Genomic DNA, 6,699 nt, shown 5'->3' with positions numbered 1-6,699 from the left:
GAGGTGGCGTCCCGTCGCAGAAGCGTCTTCCAGATGGTTCGAACGCGTTCCATTACTTGGGCTCGAAGCTGTCTTGGCTGTCTCCTTGTAGAATGTCTCCGATGCTGGCCAGAAGTCCAACACATACAGTAATATTGTGACGATCGCAGTGTATGACGATGGTTGCAGTAATGATCCTGGTTAACACGGCGCCTGGAAAGAGAAAATGAGAATGATTAATTTTACAATAGGAGAGCGTTCTCCTGTCTGTTTCTATTCACCTTTCTTTTTAAAGTCCGGCCTGCAGCGGTGGTAATGTCTGATGTGCGGCTGCAATCAGGCTTAATTAAACCAAACATTCGAGACAAATTTATAGCGCTTTGACATTAGTAAACACGGCATGTAAGAAGCAAACAATGAATGTTTTGGAAGGAAGAAGCACTTGGCTATAGCGTAATTCAAGGCACCCCAATCAAGATTGTTCAGCACCCTCCTCACGAAATAAAGAAAAGAAAAATGAATAAGGGCGCTTATGGTTTGTGCAGGTAAAATATAATGGTGACCTTAAAATTTGCGGAAACCAACTCGTCCACCCTTTGTCCTAAACTTCGCTTAAAAATCTGAGATAGTGCAATAAAATGTCGGCTCTTCTCGGTTTCCTATTTGTCGTTTGTAATCACTTTTTTATTCTAGGAACCCGTCGCAATCTTTCGTTCAAAATTTCTGGTTTGTATGCCACGTCTAGTGATGAAACCTAAAGCAGTTTTTTTTTTTATGATCCATAGTGAAAAACCATTTTTTTTTTTTTTGTAGAGAATTGCTTGTACATAGCTCGATAGTAATAACGAAGGCAGCAAAAAAGTTTCATCGTTTACTGAAGAGAAAATTGTCTTTGTCTGTTGCGGTTCTTGTCACTCATTCAGTGCTGAGATCTTGCGAAATTCGGCTACCGAGGGGCATACTATTTCGACATAAAAAAAGATCATGCATTGGGGGCATAGTAAAGATCCCCTGGTGGTCAAAATTAATCCGGAGTCCCCCACTACCGCATGCCTCATAATCGAATAGTGCTTTTGGCCTGTAAAACCCCAGAATTCGATTCCGCATCGAAACTAAATCCACGCGAATGAGTAAGAAGAAAATGCGAAAGAAAAACTGCAAAGGCAAAAAGGAAATATATCAGCGGAGCAAAACATCAACATAACCTTGGCATACCTTCCTATGTACTATGCACGTAGCCGTAGCGCGATGTATCTGCAAAACATGAACGTCCAATCACACTGTGCCTTATAAGAACAGCTGTTCAGTCACGACACCAAAGAAAAAAAAAGAACACAAAATAATGTCTCGGAATCGAGCAGCGACGTTCTCGAGGCCATCTATCCACCGCGCGATCCATTCAGCTGTCCATGCATGCAGCCAACAACAACTGCGACCGCAGACGCCGGCGTGCCTCGTGCTATTCGGAGTGTGTACTTGGTCGGGTGCAATGGCGGGGGCAATGCATTTGTCGTCGGTGCAGCAAAAGCTAGGACGGAGTGGCGGTCAGCGCTGACCACTCGCGAAGACGCGGAAGGGAGCTCGGAGCCGCAACAGGAACCGTCAAGAGAGCAGGTAACGGTTGGACATTTTTAAAGCTAATGTTTTATCGGCCACACCCAGGGCGCGGTAGCCTACGTGGCTTTGCAATGCTGAGAACTAGGTCGCAGGTTCGATCCCGGATACGGGGGCTTACTTATTGCCGATGTGAAATGAAAAAAAGAATGAAACGCTCTTGTACCGCGCGCTGGACGCGCATTACTGCGTGCCTCGTAATCAGGTCACTGGTTCTGGCACGCAAATTAAACGCCAGAATTTGATTAACTCGATGAGCCACGACAATCTCTTTGTAAAACCCTGATATTTCGGGCCCTCCCCCCTTTTTTTTTCTTATTTGCTGGAAAGGGCACATTACTCATTTTCGTAGCTATTACAGTTTCGCGTTATTCTTTTTTTTTTCATACCTGCACTTAGATTCATGCATGCCACTAAGGCCAATGAAATGGCGAGACCGAGAAATAGTGAAAAATCAGGTGTTCTCGAAACAAGTAGCTTATTTACAAAAGTAGTGTATATTTAGTGTAACCATGACTTCCAATGCCATGCTTCGACGAGTTGGCAAGTCGAATTGCGTGCATACAATTCCCGACGCCTCCATTTTATGTAAGCTTGCGGTCATTCTTCTCGACGAATGCAGCTGCGACGAAAAAAGTGTACCCACGACTCGATAAGAAAGTGTCGTTGCACGCTTAGTGAATGCCCAATTGCTTCTATTGAGATAACATATAAGCGTATAGAAGCAGATAGCTAACCGCCTAAGACCAGAAGGCACTTAAGCAAAATATATTTCGCTTATTTAAATCTTCTTCACAGGCGCTCTAAGCCCCAAAAATTCAACTTTTTCAGACCTAGGCCACACTAACAAAAATTTAAAGTCAAACCTTATCTAACGAGGCGTTTTCTGGCCGTGTTTTCTGTTTCGACCGCACGTCCACTTTGGGTATCGCCAGAATCAGCAGGTCTGCGTGACAAAGAAAAAACGATCATGAAAAAAAAGGAAAAACGAAAGTGTGCGTATGTGAAGGAGGGTGCGTATGTGAAGGAGCTTGTCCTTGAACGAAAGGATCCCATTGTATTATTCTAAGCGGCGGTGCTTGTCTTCAATCAGCATAGCACACCTTTAAGCCTCGTTTTGCGCAAGAATTCGGTACCCACAATGATGACTCAGTTCTGCTGCTCAGCTCGAGGTCTCGGGTTGAAATGCCATCCGCTGCTATCGTACTCTGATGAGGGCGGAATGAAGAACGCTCTTAGGCATAGGTTTAAGTGCGCTTAATTCAGAGAGCCCCCGGGGGTTAAAATTACTCCGGAGCTCTGCCCTACCGCTTATCAGGAAAGGCGTTGCGACTATTTATTACAGCTATTGGAATTCATGCTGAGGGCCTATACTAAGAGAGATAGATAGAGGCAGAGAGAGGGGTGGTGTGGAGCAAATACGAGGAGGTTAAGCAGACGCAGTTTCTAGTTTGCTACCGTTCACTGGAGTGGGGAAAATTGTGTTTGGATAGAGCACAAAGAGAGAGAGAGAGAGAGAGAGAGCCTGACGGGTGTTGTCATTCGAGGTGTTCACACATGCCGGCAGATCTCAAAAAGCGCAGTAGCGCATGCACGGCCTTCTGATGCGTTGATGCTGTAGAGCACTTTCTTCCAGCAGAGGTTGGTTATGCAGCTGATTGAGCTAGACGGAGAGCTTTTGTCTCTGTGCAGTGTACTGCGGACACTTGCGCAGAAGATGACGTACTGACTGCGGCGGCGAGGAATTTCCTTTCATGCCTTCCAACTGGTGTTTCAATTGAAACCATCTCGAACTTCCTTTCTCGTAATTATATTATTTTTTGTCTTTCATAGCGCGGCATATTCACAGTGGTTAAAATGGCCTCCTCGGCTCAATAGAAAGGAAAAAACAACACAGCGGTTTCCTTGGCGTCCTCCCTCGTTACGGTTTGGCCCGACGCGACTGCGACCGCGATACAGCTGAGCGAGTCCCATAGCGGATGCATGGTTACAAGCCACGCCGTATCGCCCCGCTCGAAGGCGCACCGATAATGAGAAGCGATCGCAGCTGTGCTGGGAAGGGGAGCTTCCACGCGAGGCACAGCGACGTCCTCTACGGGCACGCTTTTGTTGCGCAGCTGCGTGTGGCACACAGATGCGTGCGACGACAGCGTGCTGGGTACGCGTGGCTTTCTGCACAGCAACACCCTATGACGAGAAGGATTTATTCGTGTCACCCAGGAGTTCTCTTTTACCGGGTAAGTGCACCCAAATTTGTTTGTGATCACGCGATCCTCAAAAAAAAAAAAAAGCTGAAGGAAGGTTGCGAGACGTCATGGCTGCTTGCGAAGCTCGAACCATTTAACTAAGGGGGCTGCAGAGGAGTGACTATTGTACGTTCCTTAGTGTACAAGCTATGCGTTGTATGCACGAGCGTTTTGTTTTTCTATTTCTTTTTCTTTCTTTTTGCATTTCCAGCCTCATTGCAATGCGGCCGCAGCGCCGGGAGTCGGACCTTTGCATTGTGCTCGGCATCGTAACGCCACAGCGAGCAATGTTTATTCGAGCGAACCGTTTTTCCCGCCGCATTAACAGCTTGCACTTTCAACGTTTACATCGCATTATCGCTGCGCTTAAAGAATACTTCTTTCTCGTTGTCATAGAGGCCGGAATTGAATATACTACACTGCCAGATCAGGTAGTTCGTGAGGCAGAGGCAGAAAAATGTTCAAAGAACATTACAGCCCTTAAGCCCTTAACCGCCTTCACAACGTCGCCACACGTCCTCACTCACCATGCCAATTCTTGCGAAAATTTTATCTTTTTTGCGCTTTCGGTGTATTTGAAGTGAATTTATTCTCTGCATCACAATACGTCCCTCCGTTGACATGACCAAAATTGTTCCCCCCCCCCCCCCCCCCGCCCCTAGTTCTGTAATACCGCTGTAATGTTTTGCAGTTTTTTTTTTTCCTTGTAGAGCAAATAGCACAAAGCCGTAGGGGAAAAACAGAGACACGCGCAGGTGCTACCTTCCAGCGACAATTTATTTCCGGGACGGACGCCACTTGTCTGCCCTCACTTTTTTCTCGCTTTTCTTTTTCTTTCACGAGCACTTCTCTACTGACAACGTAACAGACCACAAGATTGTATAACACAGTTGCAGACTAGGCAAACACTATTATGGGAGCACTGTAATACAGTAAACAAGCTTTCGCTGGATGGCTTCCTCGCAATCCATTCTCACAAGTGCGGATGCGTTCCCCGCTTTGAAGGTACAGTTATTATCGGGAGAAGCGAATGCGAATTAACTCGCCTTATTAATGAAAGTGTCAGCACTGAAGAGTTTGGCGATGCTTGCGTTAGCAAATGTCCATGCCCCTATCAAAGGAGTTGGAATTCCTGAGTATGCGTTAAACATAATAGTTTTTGCCTAGTCTGCAACTGTGTTATACTATCTCGTGGTCTGTTACCTTGTCAGTAGACAAGTGCTCGTGAAAGAAAAAGAAAAGCGAGAAAAAAAGTGAGGGTACGTAAGTGGCGTCCGTCCCGGAAATAAATTGTTGTTGGAAGTTAGCACCTGTGTGTGCCCCTGTTTTTCTTCTAGCTTGTGTTATTTGCGCTACAAAGAAAAGACTGCAAAATGTTACACCAACAAGCAAACATATCTACACTGATGGATCACAGCAATGCCCCGCGAGAGGCCCTTGACAGTGAATATAATATGGTGATCACGATATTGATAAGCCACTGAGCCAGTGTGACTGATCGGTTGAGCTTACTACAGGAATCCATTACGAATCGAAAGGTGACAAGTAGTGTTCAACTCTTTCTTTTAGCTTTTGACTGTACTTCCGTCTCGTCCGGCGGTATTTCAAAGTCTAGATCAAGCCAAAGGTGAATCCGTTGACCATTACCAGCGAGAACCACTCGCTTCTTCAACGTAACGTATCTTAATATGCACGCCGCGTGCTGCTCGTTTCTGCACGTGTCAGCAACGTGACAACATTTCGCTTCGCACGTGCGTCATCTACACGGAAGCTTCGGGGTCCCGGCACAAGTTGGCTTCAGTCCACCGCCGCGTGCAGAACTGAGCAAGCGGCCTGTTTACTGCATTATGCGGCATAGTGGCAGCCATCATTAACGAAAACTTGACTGAGGCATGCGATATGGCTCATGTTGCTCTAATGAGCAGAATGTGACGTCGGTCGCGTTCTAAGTGGCCGAGGATGACGTTATGGTATATGAAATCAGGATATGGCGTCAAAAGAGATGTCTGTGCCCCTCATGCATTGCAAATTTCTTGCTTGTATTACAATATAGACAGCTTGATAGCGATACATATTACACATTGGTCACAGAACCAAGGTTCTTGATCAGCTCACACACAAAAACTCGTAGCATTAAATTATAGTGGGTAGGGTCCAAGCGGAGAGGTTGGAAATGTTTGCTTCATGCTGCTCCACTTATACTCTAAATCGACTAAGAAACTGGGTGACTGAAATTATTGGGGAAAAAAATGAAGTAAGCTTATCTGAACGACAAAAAAATTAACCTAAGTGAAAAATAAAGAAATAGTGAAAATCGCAAAGTCGCACATAGCTGATCGTTACAAAGTACTAAAGGAAAAGAAAATAGGCAAAGCCAACACATAGTTGTAATCCAAACGACACGAAGCGTCTTTGTGTTACCAAGGTATCAGCAGCAGCGGGTCACGTGAGCCCAGCCTCGCCTCCTGCATATATGTAAGCTGTCTGTGTCAAGACAATGATTACGCTTGTTGAGGGAAAAGTATTGATAAGATGTGCATGCATAGAGTAGTACGACACATACATATCTGAATGCCCCCTGCTTCATAACCCTCTGTGTCACAGTGGCACATTCATATTCGGGTATTGCTAGTGCCATTAGTTGCCCCAGCCTTTCGGCAAAGTTCAAAGTGCACAATTTTTCTGTTCTGGCACACACCCAGTGGCACCATGCCCAGTGACCCAACTTGTCTACTACAATTCTGGACAGTAGCCAGCCTTAAGTTTGTCTATTAAGGTACATACCCAAGTGGCCCAAATAGCCTACATATATCCACGAATACATCCGCCTCAAAAATAACTACGGATGCCGAACCTCGAA

At 45.8% G+C, this 6,699-nt stretch overlaps 1 protein-coding gene across 2 annotated transcripts in view; it reads left to right on the top strand.

Moving 5' to 3' along the window:
- The first annotated feature begins 1,430 nt into the window (after positions 1-1,430).
- Positions 1,431-6,699, top strand: part of LOC126537545 (DNA damage-regulated autophagy modulator protein 1-like) — a 106,544-nt gene continuing 101,275 nt past the window's right edge. Inside the window, exon 1 of one of the 2 annotated variants that reach the window (XM_055074351.2) lies at positions 1,431-1,593. The gene's annotated coding sequence lies outside the window, so the exon portion shown is untranslated. Of the gene's footprint in view, positions 1,594-3,602; positions 3,831-6,699 lie in introns of those variants that run through there. The other variant, XM_050184646.3, reaches the window with a different exon arrangement.

This window comes from Dermacentor andersoni, chromosome 4 (assembly GCF_023375885.2).
Source record: "Dermacentor andersoni chromosome 4, qqDerAnde1_hic_scaffold, whole genome shotgun sequence".
NCBI lineage: Eukaryota > Metazoa > Arthropoda > Arachnida > Ixodida > Ixodidae > Dermacentor > Dermacentor andersoni.
Note: the sequence above shows the minus strand (reverse complement) of the source record. Positions and strands in the feature narration are given on the sequence as shown.